The sequence below is a fragment of the Amblyomma americanum genome, chromosome 10, assembly GCF_052857255.1.
Source record: "Amblyomma americanum isolate KBUSLIRL-KWMA chromosome 10, ASM5285725v1, whole genome shotgun sequence".
Classification (NCBI taxonomy): Eukaryota; Metazoa; Arthropoda; class Arachnida; order Ixodida; family Ixodidae; genus Amblyomma; species Amblyomma americanum.
Window position 1 is genome coordinate 131,356,720 of NC_135506.1, and position 17,608 is coordinate 131,374,327.

Here is a 17,608-nt window from a genome sequence, read left to right on the forward strand (position 1 = left end):
TCAGGGAGAAACCCGGAATCAAGGATGAAAAGGCACTTAAGGACAGACTAGCTATAAACGCCAAGCAAGGAACGATTACCTACCACTCGCCCAGCTACGAAAACGCTAGGAACGTAGAAAAACTTGAAACTGTCAAGATTGGAGACAAGGAACCCGGTGTGACCACCTACATGAACGCACCGGAGAGTTGCGGCAAGGGAGTCATCCACGGAACCGATTAGGAATACACAAACATGTTCCAGAACTGTAGAAGCTTGGGCAGGTTGGTGTGACATGGTTTTTTAGCAGCGCAGGGGACAAAGGACGTGACAAGTGCACAGACACGGCGCTGACTGTGCACTTGTCACGTCCTTTGTCCCCTGCGCTGCTGAAAAACCATGTTCTAGAAGGAATGAACTATAACCAATTCAACCCACCAGTAATAGATGCACGAAGAATGGGGAAGACGAAATCTTTCCTAATTACCTTCGAAGAGAAAGTACCCCGCTGAGTAGTCTTGAGCGGAATCACCTTCAAGTGCATTCTTTACAAGAAATGTCATCAGGTCTGTCACGAGTGTGGAGGACTTGGCCACCGCTCGGACGTCTCCAACATTGAAGCGACCAAGTGCCGCGACTGCGCAACGACATCGCCCCCGAGGGGCACCAGTGTACACCGCAGTGCCAACTACGCGTCAAAGAACACCACACTGGGGGCAAGAGGTGCAAAAATCTGTTTCGCACCCCGTACATTGTTAAGAAACGCCAATGGGAAGCCAAATAAGAGGCTGAAGAAGCGAAGCAACAAGACCGAAGGAGCACGCGCTCCCGTGATAGATCCAGCAGCAGAACGAGGGACCGGGTCAGAGGCCTTCCCCCGGCTACAAACCAGAGAGCAACAGCAACGCAATGAGCCAGCTGCAAAGGTGAGCTGGCCAGCTAAACTTTCCAGGACTGCGAGACAGTTAAAGAATTAAAAGAGCTCATTAAAGAACAGGCAGATTAGATTAATACTCAGATTATATTAAGAAGCCACAAGAACCGCTCAAAATGTTATAAACTACAGCTAAGCAAGCAGAGGAAAACAAACCGCAACAGGAACAGACAATGGCGCCTATGCAGGTGGATCAGGATAAAGAGGTAGAGGCAATGAAGGTTGAAAAACGCTATTAAAAAGAAGCGAACTGAAGAGTCTGATCTAAAGACCAAATTCCAGGCTTCAAGACCAACCAAACGACATACAGGAACAGGACATGCAACTATTGAATGGAACACTAATGTAATTAATAAAACAAGTAGCAGAAACGATGAAAGTTGAATTTGAAAAGCGAGACGCTGCTCTCAAGGCGGAAGTTGAGAAAGCAGAGCAATGTATATGCGCGGAATTCCAGGCAACCAAAAATGCCTTGACCAAACAACAGTAATACTATCTGCCAATGGAACTGTAGGGACACTACAGCCGACTTAACACTAACCAAAGGCCAAATCACGGCCAGGTGATGTAACACAGGGGAGGACCCAGGAAGTGACCACAAAATTATTGAGATTGGAGTAGAAGACGGACCGCCCACACCGAAACCCAAAAAGTTCGCAGCGGTAAAATAAGACCTATTCAGGGCTAACCTTCATGCCCAAGACGAAATCGGGGGACAGAATCTTGGAGCACAGACATTCTCGTGGCAGTTAAAGAAGCCGCCGAAGCAGACGAAACGCTAGAGGTGGACAGGCACATGATAGGCCTGTAGCCCCCCAAAAAAGCTAGAACAAAACTTCCTCAAAGCAGGGGGAACAGAAACATACCCGAGCTCCAAGCCACACAGAACAGAGAAATCGAGGAGCACGCGCTGAACTTAACTAGACAAAACTGGGGTAATATCTCTGAACAGATGGACCGCAGAATCCGCAAAGCCAACACGTGGAAAATGCAGAGATGTCTCTTAGCCAACAACTAGAGCAACTCATATATAAATACGAAAGCACTAGCGACCAACTAATCTCTGAAGTGAGGAACAGGTACTTGCGATGCACACCCCCCCCCCCTCCCCTCCCCGAGTACAAGGGCGCAGAAAATGCTGTTCCTGGTGGGCCTATCACCATCGGGGACGTTAGGGCGGTATTAAACATACTCAGAACTAAAACTGCGGCAGGTCCAGAAATAATCAGCAGCCGCAGGCTGAGGAATTAGTATGATGCATCTATTAGAAACCTAACATCGTGCATGCAGGAATGTTGGGGGAAAAGCCGAATCCTACCTACGTGGAAAGAAGCCAACTTAGGCCTTATTCCGAAACCAGGTAAGAAACGAAGTCTCAAAAACCTGGGGCCCATTTCGCTTACCTCATCTGTAGGTAAGCTAATGAAGCATGTCATTCAAACGAGACTAAACAGCTTCCAGAAACACAAAAAATTTGCCCCGACACGATGATCAGATTCAGGACCCACTTCTCTGCTTGCGATGTTAAGCTTCAACTGCTAGACAGCCAAATGGCAGATACGAGAGTAATATTCGGCCTAGACGAGGCCAAACTGTCGACAGCGTTGACCACGCAGCCATACTAGAACGCCTACGAACGGTAAGTGTAGGGGGAAAGGTATATAACTATTTCGAGGACTTTCAAATAGAACAGTTACTGTCAGCCTAGGAGGGAAGAAAGAGAAAGGCAACAAAAGTATTCCCCAAGCCTAGGTCCTATCGCTAACACTCTTAAACATTGCAATGATTGCCTACAGGAGAAAGTGTCTGGTATAGAACTCAACCACACAATATACGAGGACGACCTCACCCTCTGGGTTATCAGAGGCAGTGACGCGCACATCGAAATTGCCCTCCAAAGAGCGATCGAGGAAATTGAGTCGTACATAAAACAAGTAGGACTCAAATGTTCTGCCGAGAAATCCGAAGCGCTCTTCCTCGGTTCGAAAAAGAGACAAAGAAACCGCATGAACTTGGGATAAAGCTAACGGTAAATGGACAAAATACCCTGAGTAGACAAAATTAGAGTACTGGGTACTAGGATACAGTCAAACGGTAAGAACACCGAAACGATACAGATACTCGAATCAAGTGTAGACCAGACGTGCAGGCTACTGAAAAGAATAGCAAGCAAACATGCTAGAATGAAGGAGACGAACCCCTTAAGACTAGTCCAACCACTCGTAATCCGTAGAATCACATACGTGCCACCATACCAGCGGCTAGCCAAAGCAGAAAAGAGCAAGATTGAAATCCTAATCAAGAAAGGCGTCAAAACCACCCTGGGCCTCCCCCCGTACAGATCCACCCTGAAAATTTTGAGCATGGGGATTTCAAACGCACTAGACGAGCTCATTGAGGCCACCAGAGTAGAGCAACAACAACGACTCCTACGCAGCAATTCGGGGCTAAAAATACTAGAAACGCTAGGTTTCGAACATCGAGCATGGCTGCAACACGCGGAGAATATACCAACATATATAAGGAAGAAAATCAGAATCTCAATACTCGCAAGGAACATGCATCCGGTATACCATGATGGTAGACGAAAGGACAGCGCGAAGGCTCTACAGAAAAAAATTGGCAGTGGTTTAGCTCTGCTTAAACCTAGAGTGACACGATAGCTGCAGCTGGCTGAGTGGAACTTGGTCACGTGACCAACCACGTGAGGAACCACGTGATCAGCCACGGCGTCGCGCCACCGGCAGTTGCCCCGCACCACGTGACAGCGTGGCGGCGCAACCACAGGGTGGCGCGCCGCCACACTGAACGCTCGAAATGCTACCGTAATGTAGCTATCTCTACAAAACTAGCCAACACACTGGACGTGCTTTACACAGATGCGGCGGAATACGCAGGCAGGTTTCGTAGCCTAGCAACCAGGGAGGGTGGAGACCCCGTCTCGTGCCGCAGGATCCGACCGAGGGACGCAACAGCGGTTGAGGAGGTAGCCATTGCGCTGGCCCTAACTCTACACAATGTCAGGGTGATTACAACAGATTGCAAATCGGCTATCCGCCACCACAATGCAGGCAGGGTATCTGCCGAAACAGTCATAATTCTGACTGCCGGGCCGACACCGGCACAGCTAATTAACCTAGTCTCGACTCCAGTCCAGAGGGCCTACGAGGAGACGAGACAGCGCACGCATTGGGCCGAGGACTTCCACACTGGGATCCCATTGCGGTCTTGTCGAGCAGAGAGCCCCTTCAGACGTCCGAGGAGCATCACACGTACCAAGATATTCTTAGTCATTATAGATTAGGAAGACAGTAACTACCTGCAAGGAACTCAGCAAGGAGGAAGAGTTAAAATGGAGAAATTACAGGCGGGCGTTTTTCCCTACCCCCTAGCACTGAGCAGATGGCATCCGGCGATCCAAGACCCGAGGCGTAAACAGTGTAATGAAATTGCAGACATGATCCCCATGGTGTGAACATGCCCTAGCTACATCGAAGCAGACAGGAATAAAGAGTCCTTGGAGGCTTTAATGGTCAGCCACAAAAAAAACAAGTAATCCGTATGGCCCTGGACACCGCTGAATCCCAAGGGATCCCAGCCTGGTGAAAGGGAGGAAGAAGACGGTGGTCAATACTCAAGTCTTCATCGCCCTCTGAATCCTTGACGGATGGAATTAGTTATTTCATCACCATCATCCTCAGTTACTACTAGGTCGTACACTTTTAGGCCCTTTACACCACCGATAACTGTTCATATTTTGTGAAGTTCTGCAGAAAACTTTTCCTATACCTTGTATTTCGCGCATGACGGCCTTAACTGCTTATGTACCATTAAATACAACGCAACACAACACCAATGCCAACCTGGTAACTATGCGACCACTGTTGTTCGCCTAGTCCCCAGATTGGCATTGGTTTTCTTCTTGCTTTTCATTTTTGAATGAGGGTCTTTGATACTCCACAAATGACCAAACACAAAAACCATGCCACTTCAACCCTTCCAGTCTTATTATTGAAGCTAGTCACAGCACTGGGAGCCCAGGACTTAAGCAGTGCGGATCCCAGGTAAAGTGTAGCGATGGCCCTTTTGACAGTCTTGGAAATGTGGTGGTGAAACATTTATTGCCAAGCAATGCAGAAGGGGGCAAACACCCTTACATGGCACGAGGCAACCCTCAGGAGGGCTGCCTTTCTAAATCGGGAGACTTTCTTCACCTTTCTCAGGGGGCTGCCGTTACAGGTGAAAGCGCAGTCCTTGGACGGCTATCCGCTTCTAGGCGTCGGTTATTATCCGGCACTGGTCAGTAGCAACAGAGCTGGCCAGGAGAGTCTCTCAGTATGACTCCACCGTGGTTTGGGATGGAGGGTGTGGTAGGGTAGGAGATGTGAGGAGGACGTGAAGAAAGTCTCCCGGTTTCCCGCGGAGCTTACAGGAGGAGAGGAATTGATTGGGGTAGCGGGCATGAAGGAGAATAGCGTGGGGAGCAGAACGTGTCTTTAGTAGGTGCCAAAGTGACGCCTGCTTAAGGATAGGGAGGGAGTCGGGGGTGCATAAACGCGCTGGATATCTCAGTAGTAGGTAAGAACGCTCCTGGGGTGGCGGAAGAGGTCAATTCCAGCCTGGAAAATGAGACCTCAGGCGTGGGAGTGGACCTCCTCATTACCCGGGAGGCCTACGTGTGCGGGGTTCCAGATAAAGGTTACGGAGCAGGAGCAGGGTGCATAAGCGTAGAAGCCTGGTCGTGGTGCGGGATATCAGGCCTTTGGCGAAATTGTATAGGGTGGATTTTGAGTCGGAGAGAGTGTTCATGGCAGGGGTGGAGATGAGAGCCTGCGCAATGGCCGCTTCCTTTGAATTTCGGATGAGTTTGTGGTGATGGAGCCTGATGCGAATAATTGGGTTTGATTGTTAGCGAAGTTTACGTAGGCTACCACGCCACTGTCGCCGTACAGCTTGCTCAGTGCTTTGAAGCGGGTTGCCCTGCGTTCTCTATTATACTCGGGGTGCATGTTCTTAGCGATGGGAAGGATGATGACACGGCAGCGTAGGTTCTGGAAGTAGGGTGACCCCCTCGATATGACGAGTGATCGGGGCGATTCCTAGCTGACAGAGCAGCGTACGGCCTGCCGCGGTACACTTCAGGCGACTCAGCTGTGCTCTTACGGTGACATCTGCCAGCTCCTCAAACGTGTTGTAACCGAGGTTGAGGAGCCGGGAATTAGAGGTGCTGGAGGGTAGGCGGAGGGCGACCTTTGTGCAGCTCCTGAGGAGCGCATTGATGCGGTCCCATTCCTTCTGCTTTAGAGGGAAGTAAGAGAATGAGTGCGCCGTGGGGCTCGTGATTTAGTCTTGGCTGAGGCTGAGAGTGTCCCGTTCTCGCAGACACGCGTTCCTGTTCACCACGCGCCGAATGAGACAGGTGGCTTGTTGGGTTGGGTGTGGGGAGCTTGGATAGCGTCGCCGTGCGCGCCGTGAGAGTGAAGGGAGACCAGGAATCTTGGATACCAGGGGAATGGGGTGGTTCCCTAGAGTGAGTGAGATGGGATGGTTGGAGGGGTCGTGCGGCCTGGGGCGGTAGAGGATGAGTTCACATTTGGAAGGGGAGCAGGCTAGGCCTCACGCGCAAGCGTACGAGTCGATGATGTTGGGGCTGAGTGTAGGTTGTGTTACATAACGGCATCACTGCCTCGACTGGTCCAGACAGTGATGTCGTCAACATAGAGGCTGAAATGTATGTCGGGGACCTGGGCTAGTTGATGGGGGAGCTGGAGAAGGGTTATATAACGAAGAGGACAGGAGACAACACAGCACCCTGAGGAGTTCCCCTTGCTCCCAGTGAAACACCAGGGAGCCGGTGGTCGCCCAAGGTGAATGTGGCTGTGCTTTCGGAGAGGAAATCATGGACGTAATTATACATCCGCAGCCCTATTCCTAAGGAGTGGAGGCCTCCTAGGACGGCTGCGTGGGTAACGCTCTCTAAAGCTTTGATTAGGTGTAACCTACGTAGAAGTCAACGGAGTGACGTTTCACTTGTAGATAGACGCCCTGGGTGGAGAATCCCACGTGGACACCAAATGTTCACGAAGGCATGAGGCTGTTCTCCAAATACCGGCTGAGCCGGGTCTGGAGAATGTGCTCCATGAGCTTGCCCACAAACGGCGTAAGAGAGATGGGACGGAAGTTAGCAGGAAGAAGTTGTTTGCCGGATTTGGGGATAAAGACTACTTTGGCGTCTTTCCACTTAGGTGGGAGGGCGCCGTGCAGCCAGCATTCGATGAAGGAGTCGGTTAGGGCTTTGACGGAGGGGGAATCGAGGTTGCGGAGTGCATTGTTGTGCACTCCGTCGGGGCCAGAAGCTGAGGACGGGTTGAGGCGCTGAAGTTCTTCCCTCACTTCCGCCTCCGTGATCGGTTGTTCGAGAAGGTCGTTGGGGGAGCCTGTGTAGTCAGGGTGGTCTGCGGAGGGATATGCCGGGAAGTACAGATCACGAAGCTCCTCGAGAAGTTCCTGCGGGGAGGCCTCGGATGTGTGTATGAGCTTTATGAGGTTGTGTTTCTGGTGTGTCTTGGACTGAGTCGAATCAATGAGATGGCGGAATAGGTTCCAGGTCTGGGGCAGGCTCATGTTGCCGTCCAGATTGTTAGAGAGATTCCCAATTTTGGCGAGACAGAGTTGCAGCATGCGTCTCAATCTCCTTGTTGAGCCGGGCCAGTCGGCGTCTGATTGTTCTATTCCAGCGCTGATGTCGCCATCTCCGTTCGAGACCCGCCTTGGCGTCCCATAGGTGCAGGAGATGGGAATCTGCAGAACAGTCCTCTGGTAGGATGGTAGGAGCCAGTCACGGCGCGGGCGTCAAGGTGGAGTTGGTCAGACCAATAGTTATGTCTTAGATGATGTCTAGAGTGCGGGATGCTCAGGAGGTCCGGAACGAGTCCCACTCCGTGATGGTAGCACCACAAGCGTGTCGGCGTGTTGGGCCTGCTTACAGGAGAATCTCGAAAATGTAGTGATCACTACTCAGATTTTCTTGGGTGTTACACTACGCAACGTGAGGGAGACGGTGGGTGAACATGAGGTCAGGAGTAGGGTTTGCGCAGACGCTGTTCCCGGTGCGGGTATGGATGGTAGGGTCTGTGAGAAGAGAGAAGCCAGCTTTCTGTGCTACGGGCCATACCCTGCGCCCCTTGGGGTGTCGGCTGTGCAGCCCCAGGCCGTGTGCGGGGCATTGAAGCCCCCTACAAATAGTAGGGTGCATTTGTGTGCAGCGCGCTTGGCAAGCGTGATTACTCTGTCGAAGTCGTGCCGCAGGCACTTCGGCTGGCTGCATAGTTGAGCATGAAGAGACTAGTACCCAGAGTGCGCTGTTTCACGAGTTCGGTGAGATTATACCCTTCGGGGACGTCTAAGGGGTGCGATATGGTGCTGCGTGCAGGGCGTACAAGAAATGCGGCCCGAGGGGGTGTAGGAGTGGAGACGATGGGCATGTAGCTAGTAGGGTGAGGGGATTTGAGGACTCTTGCAGCGCGAGCAGGTCGGGGCCATCTCCCAGTACTAGGAATTAGTGAAGCAGTCCGCACTTCGAACCAAAGTCTCGACAGCTGCACTGCCAGATAGTGGGGCTAGTGCGTGGTCTCGCCATCACTGAAGATTTAATTTGCCGTGGAGGAGGAGTTGTGGAGCTGGGCCTTCGTTTCTAGCCGCGCAGCAGCACAGCCTCTCGTGTGGGCCGCCTCTTGCTCTTGAATTCGCTCGTCAATCTCCCGTGCAAATTCGTCTAGACGGGAAGTCAGGTTGGAGGATTGATTAGTAAAGGACTGAATGGCCATATGCACCACGGCCTGAATTCAGGCCTCCATAAGTTGTTCAAATTTGGGAGGTTGGGCTAGGAGTCTTCGAATGTGCTGATCCATTTGGAAGTAGTTCCTTTTTTTGCTCGGGGACAACCGCGGTGGCTGAGTATTTAAAGCACTCGTCTGCTGAGTCGGAGCACCCATGTTCGAACCCGACCACGGTGGCGGCGTTTCGGTGGAGGCAAAACGCAAAAGGCGCCGGTGTCCTGCGCGATGTCAGTGCACGTTGAAGACCCCAGGTGGTCGAAATTTTTGGAGCCGTTCACTATGACGTCCCAGATATCCTGAGCCACTTTGGGACGTTAAATCCGCAAAAACTTTTCTTCCTTTCTTCTTACACTCCCTCCTTTATCCCTTTTCTTACAGCGTGGCTCGGGTGTTCACAGAGATATGTGAGACAGTTACTGCGTCATTTTATTTCCTCGAGACCAATTTTCAATTTCAACATGTCCAACAGAGTCGCCCTTCTAAAAGCTTCATATTAATATGTAAAAACTGCAGGTGACGGTGATAAATCGTTTTATTCAGTGAAAGGACAGTTTACAGGCAAAAAATTGCCATCTACATAGGTTGAGTCCATAGTCCGGGACTCCGCTAGACGAGGCCACTACTTGCGCCCGTAGGACTAGAGCCCTTTGAGACTCCAACCCCGAGCAATTGAGTAGGGCTGCCGCCCATGCTCTCCGGAAGGAGGGTGGGCTTTGGGGGAAGGGAAAGATTCTTCAGACAGGCCCAAACCATGTGGAAGTTATCGGACACTTCGCCACAGTGAGAGCAGCGCCCATTAATTTCGGGGTGAAAATATTTTGCTATTGCAGTACACAACAAAGGTTGGTCTGCTGGCGCCTGAGAGTTCGCTCATCGGCTTTACTCAGGCCCTGGGCGGGGACGGGTAAAGCTTATGCCGTTCGCAATAGAATTCCATAATTTCCATGAACTGCCGAAGCGATTGCTGGATCTTTGAGCCGGAGGATCCTGGATGAGGTGCCCGGTGGGTATGCGCTCAGACGCCAGCGTCCGAAGCCTCGTGACCTCTAAGGCCCTGTTAGCCCGGAGTCCAAACTATGCGTTTGGGTGAACTGTCCGATTCCTTTTACTGCCAGCTTTAGAACATGGTAGGTTAAAAATGAAACCTCGCCAGCCAGGTAGTGTTCGCCGTCTCAACCCGGATCTGTCATGGTTACCTTCGAATTCGGGTCCGAGGCGGCTAGCGCAATGGCTACCTTCTCGGCAATCCCTGAATTTGGAAGCTCGACGTGAGAGGCCGCTAATGTGTTGGTCCTGGTTAACTACGGCGGCCGTATGGAATCCAATGGGCGAGGGCCCTCCCAGGTCAACGTAGTATATACCCTGCTTGGATATGTGTTGGTGTTCGAGGGCCCCAGTGCGCGCCTCTCGTCTGCCTTCGTGTGTCTGCGTGATCATGTTCCGCGGGAGAGCTTGTGACACCATAGCTCCGGAATCCAACACGTATCCTCTGGAGTGCAGTCGTGTTGGATGCGCAGGCGGTCTATCAGGCTGCGCCCGGATGCCGTCTGCGAGAGTCGTGTTTAATGGTTCACGAGGTGGGTTTCCCGTAATTCATCTTACGAGGTGTGCGCCCCCGACGCCAACTTAGCGTTGGATGTTGCCGCTGGGAGGTCCATTGCTCAGGCAGCTGTTGCATGGTAGTTCGTGAGTGGAAGTGAGCCCTTTTCCTGGACTGAAGGCGCATAAGATCATTTCCGCTGTGGTAGAGAGCTTCATTGAGAAGTCAGTTTTAAAGCGAAAACATTACTAGTTACTCCCTTCAGTAGCGTGTTCGGTGTGTTTTATATGGCCTTGTACCCTGGAGAACCACGGGACGTCCCCGATCCGCAGCTGTGCCGAAGCCGATAATAGTGGGAGCTTCTAAAGCAAAGAAAAGGCTCATAACTTTCCCCTGGGACAGGGGACACCTCAGACGCGCTTTAGCTACATGGCGGTAGTGACAGATATGCGCTGAATGCGTTGGTATTGACAACGTTGTGGCAGAAACGCGGCGCTGAAGCCATAGGCCGTTGGCGTTCATTGTGTTCACTGGCGTTGAGAACGCTCTAGACTCCGATAATTTTTGAGGAAAGGAAGGGTGCATAACTAGCTCCCCGGGTCAGTCGACGCCTCAATCGCGCTTTGAAGTACGTCGCGGTGGTGAGAGAGGTGGGCTGCATGCGGAAGCGTTGACAACGTTGGGGCAGACACGCGGGAATGCTGCAATAGGCCACAGCGTTCATTAGGTGACCAACTTCGCTCTCGATGGATTCAAACCAGCACTGTTCATTTCTCACCGTCGTGATCATCAACACAAGGTCACAGTGCCTCATTGTAACACAGTGACATGTGCGCAATCATATTTTCCGCTAACTTCTAAAGAATGGAATTCCCTACCCGCATCATTAACTAGCATCACTGATTCAACTCAATTTAGAAGAATACTTACCACTCTGATTACATAATGATCGCTTTTATATTTTATTGGAGTGTTGTGTTCTCCACGTATTAGTATTGTTCTTAAACTATTTTATTAATCTGTTCCGTGTTCATTTTGCTCACTTCTTTTTATCCTGCCTCCGTTGTTCTATAGTTTTGTATGAATTGTGCTTTGTTTATTTTTCTTGTTAACAACTGCCCTTCCCTCTGAAATGTACTTTGTACCTTCAGGGTATCACAAATAAATAAATAAATAAATAAATAAACAAATAAATAAATAAATAAATAAAGATCTTGCAGTCAGCCATTATTTAACTGCCACCTGCCAGGCTGGTAGGGTGGGCAGGCGGCCTATCCATTGCGCGAAACGCGCTCAAAGTTACACACGCCAAGCCGCGTCTATTTGCCCGATACACCACTGCTTTTGCTCTATAACCAAGTGTTTAGCAGTAGTTAAACCGCAGCTATATATTTTAGTATAAACAAGATGTAGTCGATGTATTTAGATATGCGCAGGACATTAACACTGTCAACAGAAGAAGCTATATCACGGATAATAGTACATAAAATTACATGTTCACACTTAAAGGGGCCATGCCAGCCTATTTTTACGCATACCCTGCTTTTCGCCTTTATTTCCCAACAGGTTAAATTACATTCCCCGAATTTTAAGTTGATTCTGTGCGGTAAATATTTAAAAAAAAACTCATTTGTTTCGTTTCTTCTACGAACTGCTTGATGGTCTTGCAACTTCTGATCGCTGACGTCACGAGGGCATACACATCCCGCGTCGTCTGCTGCGAACTGTTGAGCTGCTTGCATGCACACCGTAGACAGCGGCCGCTCGAAAAGTTTTTCTTTTAGCTTAGCGAAATAGGTATTTCAGTAGAACGCGTTCTTGGGCAAGTTGGTTCATAGCTTGAGTAGATGAAGTTAGCGAAATAGAATGCATTTTTCGTGTTCTCTTTGGGAAGCCTTCAACTTAGTGCGCGAGCTGAGTGATCCTAGGGAATGCGGACTTGCTCGTGGCGCCCGTTTTCCCCGTTTTTTTATTTACGCTTAGAATCATGCTATTCGTATGTTATGAGTGTGGTGTCTTTTGAGTAGTCAAGTGCTCCCGTATGTGAAAAGCGGCACATTCCGTGCATGCCTTCGCCGATGTGTGCCGTGAAAGCCGCGGCGTTTTGAAGCTAGCTACCAAGTTCTTGTCCGAGATTCATCGGCTCAATAATTAAACTCAAATTATCAAAGGTGGCACTAAAGTAACCTTGAGGCACGAAAGGAGCAGAGAAAAGTGCCGAGTGCGACGACTTCCGCGCTGCATGTACTCATTTGTAAGTCAAACATACATTTACCAACTAGCTCAATAGTCCGTGTTACTCCAATACATTTCCTTCGACTCATATAACCTTTTTGCAGTAAGCAAGCCGCTTGAAAAACCCAACGCGACTCGAACGCTTTCACTGCCCGCACCGATATGAATAGTCGCCGCGTCTAAATGAGTGCTTCAAAATAATAGCACAGCATTTAGCATTTTGCTGTGCGTGCACATTGTGCCCCAGGAGTCCGACAATTACGACAACTGCAGCCCCGCGCTGAGGTTGTTCACATGGCTGTGCACCAACAGTACTGCTCGTTTGCGTGGCATAAAATGCTAGGGTGGTTCTCTTTATCCTAAATATTACGTACTCTTGCTCAAAAATCGCCCTTTTGCTCATTTACACAACATGATAACAGTGCAATAAGCGCCAAGGATGCTATATATCGCCTGCTTTGGAAATGCTTCGCGTAGAATACCGGCGCTTCCCTCTTATCATATCTGCTTTCTCTTATGTCACCAAAATTTATTTTAGATCGCTTTAGCTAAAAATACGTTCGGGCATTACTTGAATTAATGAAAACAACCAGATTTGTTTTCCACAGTCTAAGCCGACAGCTGCTGCCGGCTGCCTTATGCACATGCTATGCACACCGCGTCACATATCGGCACTTCCCGCTAATTGCACTCGCGTCCTGCGATTAAGGCAGTCGTCGCTTTGAGGGCACTGTAGCCAAAACTACGCTCAACAGCTATTTGCAGGCGCTAAAACTTGCGAATTCGCTCTCCGTAATCGACGAAATCAAACACACGAATCCTGCGTACTCGCTAGGCCTCGTCACGAAAAGGGTCCGCAAGGGGTCCGAAAGGGGTCCGTCGTCCGAAATTCAAGAATATGGCAAAAGTTCCTCACTGATTAGTAACAAATTGTGAAGATATGATATGTAGCCGCTAGTTTCGCTTTTTTCGGTACGGATAATATACACAAGCGCAGTTTTTCCGGCCGTCGTTCACGGGCGTAGCTTTCGCTCGGCCGCACAAGCCCAGGCGACGGCGGCGAGCAACAAGCGGCACCGTCGTGTTGCGTTTGCTGCACGTGTCGCTTGCCTCCCCGATCGGTTCTCTGCGCAGGCACCGATTGAAAGCACATCTTCGCAGGTGCACGCACATCGCGTATGTCGCCGTGGCTAGCATGAGGTCCAATAAGTTTTAAAATTCTTAACTTTATAGAATGTCATACCAACTAGTCCCCTACCACTCTCTTCTGGTTACCACTAAGCTCACTCTTAACATTGCTGCGATACGCGGTCGTTGATGGTGCTGGCGTCGTCGTCGGTCTAGCGTGACAGACCAGTGCGTGAGCGACTGAATTTGCATACCGACCAGCCCACCAACCGTCGATCGCCGTCGCATCGGCCTATAGTGTGACCGGACCCTACCTATACCGAACAAAATCTGCATTATTGTTATTATCGCCTTTGCAGCACAGTCACTTATATATGGGGGACGACTGCTTCTTCGATTGCCCGCGAAGGTACAGGGTGGAATGAGACCTCGCTGCGCATATTGAAGCAACGAGATCAGACGACGTTTCTCCGTGCATGCCCTGGTGACGTCACGACAGCATTCAATATGGCGGTCGCTGCCGGTGGGTGGATTCTTCAAGTCTCAATTTCGATCGCATTTGTTCGAATATAGAGCGCATCCAGGGCAGCCAAATTTCGGAAATTGAATGATAAGCTCTTGTGTTAGTGAAGCACAAAATTGCAATATGAAGAACGACCATGGCATGACCCCTTTAAGTCTGCTTTTAAGCGGAAATGCAGAAACCTTTCCCTGTCCTCTCTCTGTATCCTTCATTTTTCTTTCGTTGTAATTTTTGTTTTTATTTTTATGTTTTATGCATTTGTAATTTTTGTTTATTTCTTTTTATTGTCATTTATATTTTACTTTAAATTTATTTTATTTGTTAATTTTTGTTTTTAATTTAATTACCACTATGCTGCTTATCGACTGTTGGCCGTATGCGCGGACAACTCCCGTCCGCAAGCTTCCGTCCACAAACTTCCGTTTACAACCTCTGCCCACGCTACTATGAGCCAAGAAAGGCTTACGCCTTAAAATATGTTATACAGCACAGGAGCAACGCAGAAGCTGGTATAGAAGCCTTTTTTAAAGTGAAAGCTTTAACACTCACCTCCGTAGCTTTTTCACCGCATGCGCCATGTGCGCCAGTTTGACCTTGAACCGAGGACAAACCACGTGACAGCTAGGACGTGCTACAGGCACTTTTTTTTTCTGTAGGATGGGGGGGGGGGGGGGGGGGGGGAGGCGATGTTGTTATTTGTGTTTTGTTGTGGTTTGTTCTTAGCTTTTTAGGGTTTGACTTCTTTTGCTTGAAATGTATGACACACCTTTCACAAAGAAAAATTTCCTTCTTCCTCTCTTTGGCTTGGAAATCCATTTATCAGATGCTGTACTTTATGCGCATGGGACAAGATGGGTTATGCGATTACATGCGTGCCGCTGTGGCAAGAATATGTGTGGTCGGCGTCGCCACGCTCTATAGGTAGCGGCGGTATGCGGCCTGGGAATCTGTAAATTTCGGCTATGTTTTTGTCAATGATGGTGGGGCCAGCGCAAGTGCGATGGCGGCTCCTTCTACCTCTGCAGGCCAAATAGTTTGTATAGGGGAGGTGGCACCCACTTTGCCGTCTTCGTAGTCTGCGACTGCCGTGAAAAATCCTACTTTACAATTTTCTGCCGCCTCGACATAAACGATATCGGAGCAGTTGCTGTATGTTTTGGTGTAATAGCTGGCTCGAGCCTGCCGCCTACCCTGATGGAGGCTAGCGCTCATATTGCGTGGTAGAGGCTTCTGGTATATGTGATACTGCTTGTGCAGAGAAATCATGTTAAGTGTAGGACTTGTTCGGCTAGTAATGGGTGGGCTGAGATGGAGCTGTAGCAGTAGGTCTTGTCCTGTTTCCTTGCTACTCAAGCGGACTAATTGGTTGGTGCGCTGAGCCTATATTAATTCGATCACGGTATTATGGGTACCAGTGGCCAGTAGACGTTTCGTGCTAACCTTACGTGGAAGGCGTACGGCGGAGATGACTGCCGTGCGTATTAGGATGTCTGCCTGTTGTGTTTGGCGCTGAGTGAGTAAGTGATACGGGAGGTGGTATGGAATGCGGCTACTGATAAATGCATTGTTCATACTGATGGTTTCGCGTTCAGACAACCCATGATTGCGTGCTGCCACGCTCCTGATTAGTGCAGTGACCGGTTTTATAATAAACTACATCTCCACACAAAAATTTAACTTTAACCCAACTTTTCGAAGCCAACTCGGTTCCTTCATCAGGGGTGACTGAGGGTAGTAGCTAGCGCCTTTTAAATATGGAGGGGAGGAGGGGGTCGAAGGAACGACAGCTGTGATGCGAAAGGCATGGGGGAGGGGGAGGGGGTTTAGGCTGTTAGTCACGCTGGCGCACTGCAGGGAGGTGGTGAATGGCGACTTTTTTTTGTTGAGTCGAAGACCGAAGTCCCTGGGCATATACTGGGGGCAGGTGTCCTTTTGTGTGGTTTATGTTGTTCGGGGTGGTTTGGATGTGCCACGATTCCAGAAGGAGCTCTTTGTTTTAATTTGTTTCGGTTCCGAGGATGCGGGTTTCTTCGAAGTTGATTCTATGGTCGGAGTCCTCGGAATGTTCGGCTACTGGATTGAGCTCTTCCGAATTTGCGGACGTCGTTCTTATGTTGCCGAATTCTTTCTTTGAAATTTTTGGTTTCGCCGATGTAGCTTGCGTCGCATTTGGCGCATGAAATTTTGTAGACAATGCCTTGGGCTCTTTCTCTCCGCGGCCGGTCTTTGGGAACAGGTACGCAAAGCGCAACACTGTTCGTTGGCTTGTGCCCAACTTGGAAACCCGCTTATTTCAAGATTCGGGCGATGGTTTCGCTTACACCTCCGACATAAAGTGACGTATTTTGGTGGTAGCGTTGCTCTTTGTGCTTTGCTTTTTTTGGCCAATGTTGTGTTTTTGACGTCGAATGGTTATTTGAATATCGTGCGTTGTTCTTTTTTTCTGTCAAGTTCTATGCTGCAGTGTGTCTCAACTCTTCTGAACAGCGTCTTCACCAATGATGCTTTATGGACTGTCGGGTGGTTCGAAGAGAAGAGGAGATACCATCCTGAAAGTGTTGGCTTGCGATATACAGAGAATTGAAAGGTACTTTGGTCTCAGGACACGAGGACGTCCAAAAACGGCAGGGAGTTTTCTTGTTCCACCTCTAGCATGAACTGGATGTCAGGTTCTACGGAGTTTAAATGAAAAGGAAATTTTGAATCTCTGATCTTTTGATGACGGCGAAGCAGTCGTCGACATACCTGAGGAAAATCTTTGGTTTCGGGTGGAATGAGTTCAGGGCTCGTCGTTCCATGTGTTCCATGGTTAAATTGGTCATGACGACAGAGATGGGTGCTCCCATTGGTGTTCCTTTCACTTGTCGGTAAAATTTCTCGTTTGACGAGAAGTATGTGTTCGATAGACAGAACTCCAGGAGGCGGCACACATCATTTACACTCAGCGGGGTTCATGCGCTGAGTGTGTCGTCGCGTTGTAGGGCGTCTCAGGTAGGGGTTACCGCAAGCTTCACGGGAATTTTTGTGGACAGGAACACCACGTCGAAGGATACAAGGCACTCGTCGGCCTCAAGGTCGCTGTTTCTCCTGCGATTGGGGATATGAGCTTGTGAAGGAATTCGGACAACGAGCGAAGAGGGGAACACCGGAAGTCCACAATTGAGCGCAAAGGGATCCCCGGTTTGTGGACTTTGGGCAGGCCGTAGAATGCTGGAGCCGATCCGTTGGTGCTCAATAACTGAAGGTAGAGGTTTCGGAAGCTGGGGTGTTTTCGGAATACTTGTTTCAGTGTTTTGTTTAGCCTTGCCTGGGTAGTTGTTGTGGGGTCTTTCTTCAATTTTTCATATTATTGACTGCTGAGTAAGGCCGATATTTTCTCTTCGTAGTCCCGTCTGTCCAGAACGACTGTTGTGTTGCCCTTGTCCGCTGGGA

At 49.6% G+C, this 17,608-nt stretch overlaps 1 protein-coding gene and 1 long non-coding RNA gene across 3 annotated transcripts in view; one reads left to right on the forward strand and one right to left on the reverse strand.

Annotated features, from left to right (window-relative positions):
- LOC144106728 (uncharacterized) overlaps nt 1-17,608 on the forward strand; it is a 467,224-nt gene that overhangs the window by 246,879 nt on the left and 202,737 nt on the right. The window lies entirely within an intron of this gene.
- Nucleotides 1-17,608, reverse strand: part of LOC144108893 (uncharacterized) — a 91,883-nt gene that overhangs the window by 39,176 nt on the left and 35,099 nt on the right. The gene's annotated exons all lie outside the window — the stretch shown is intronic.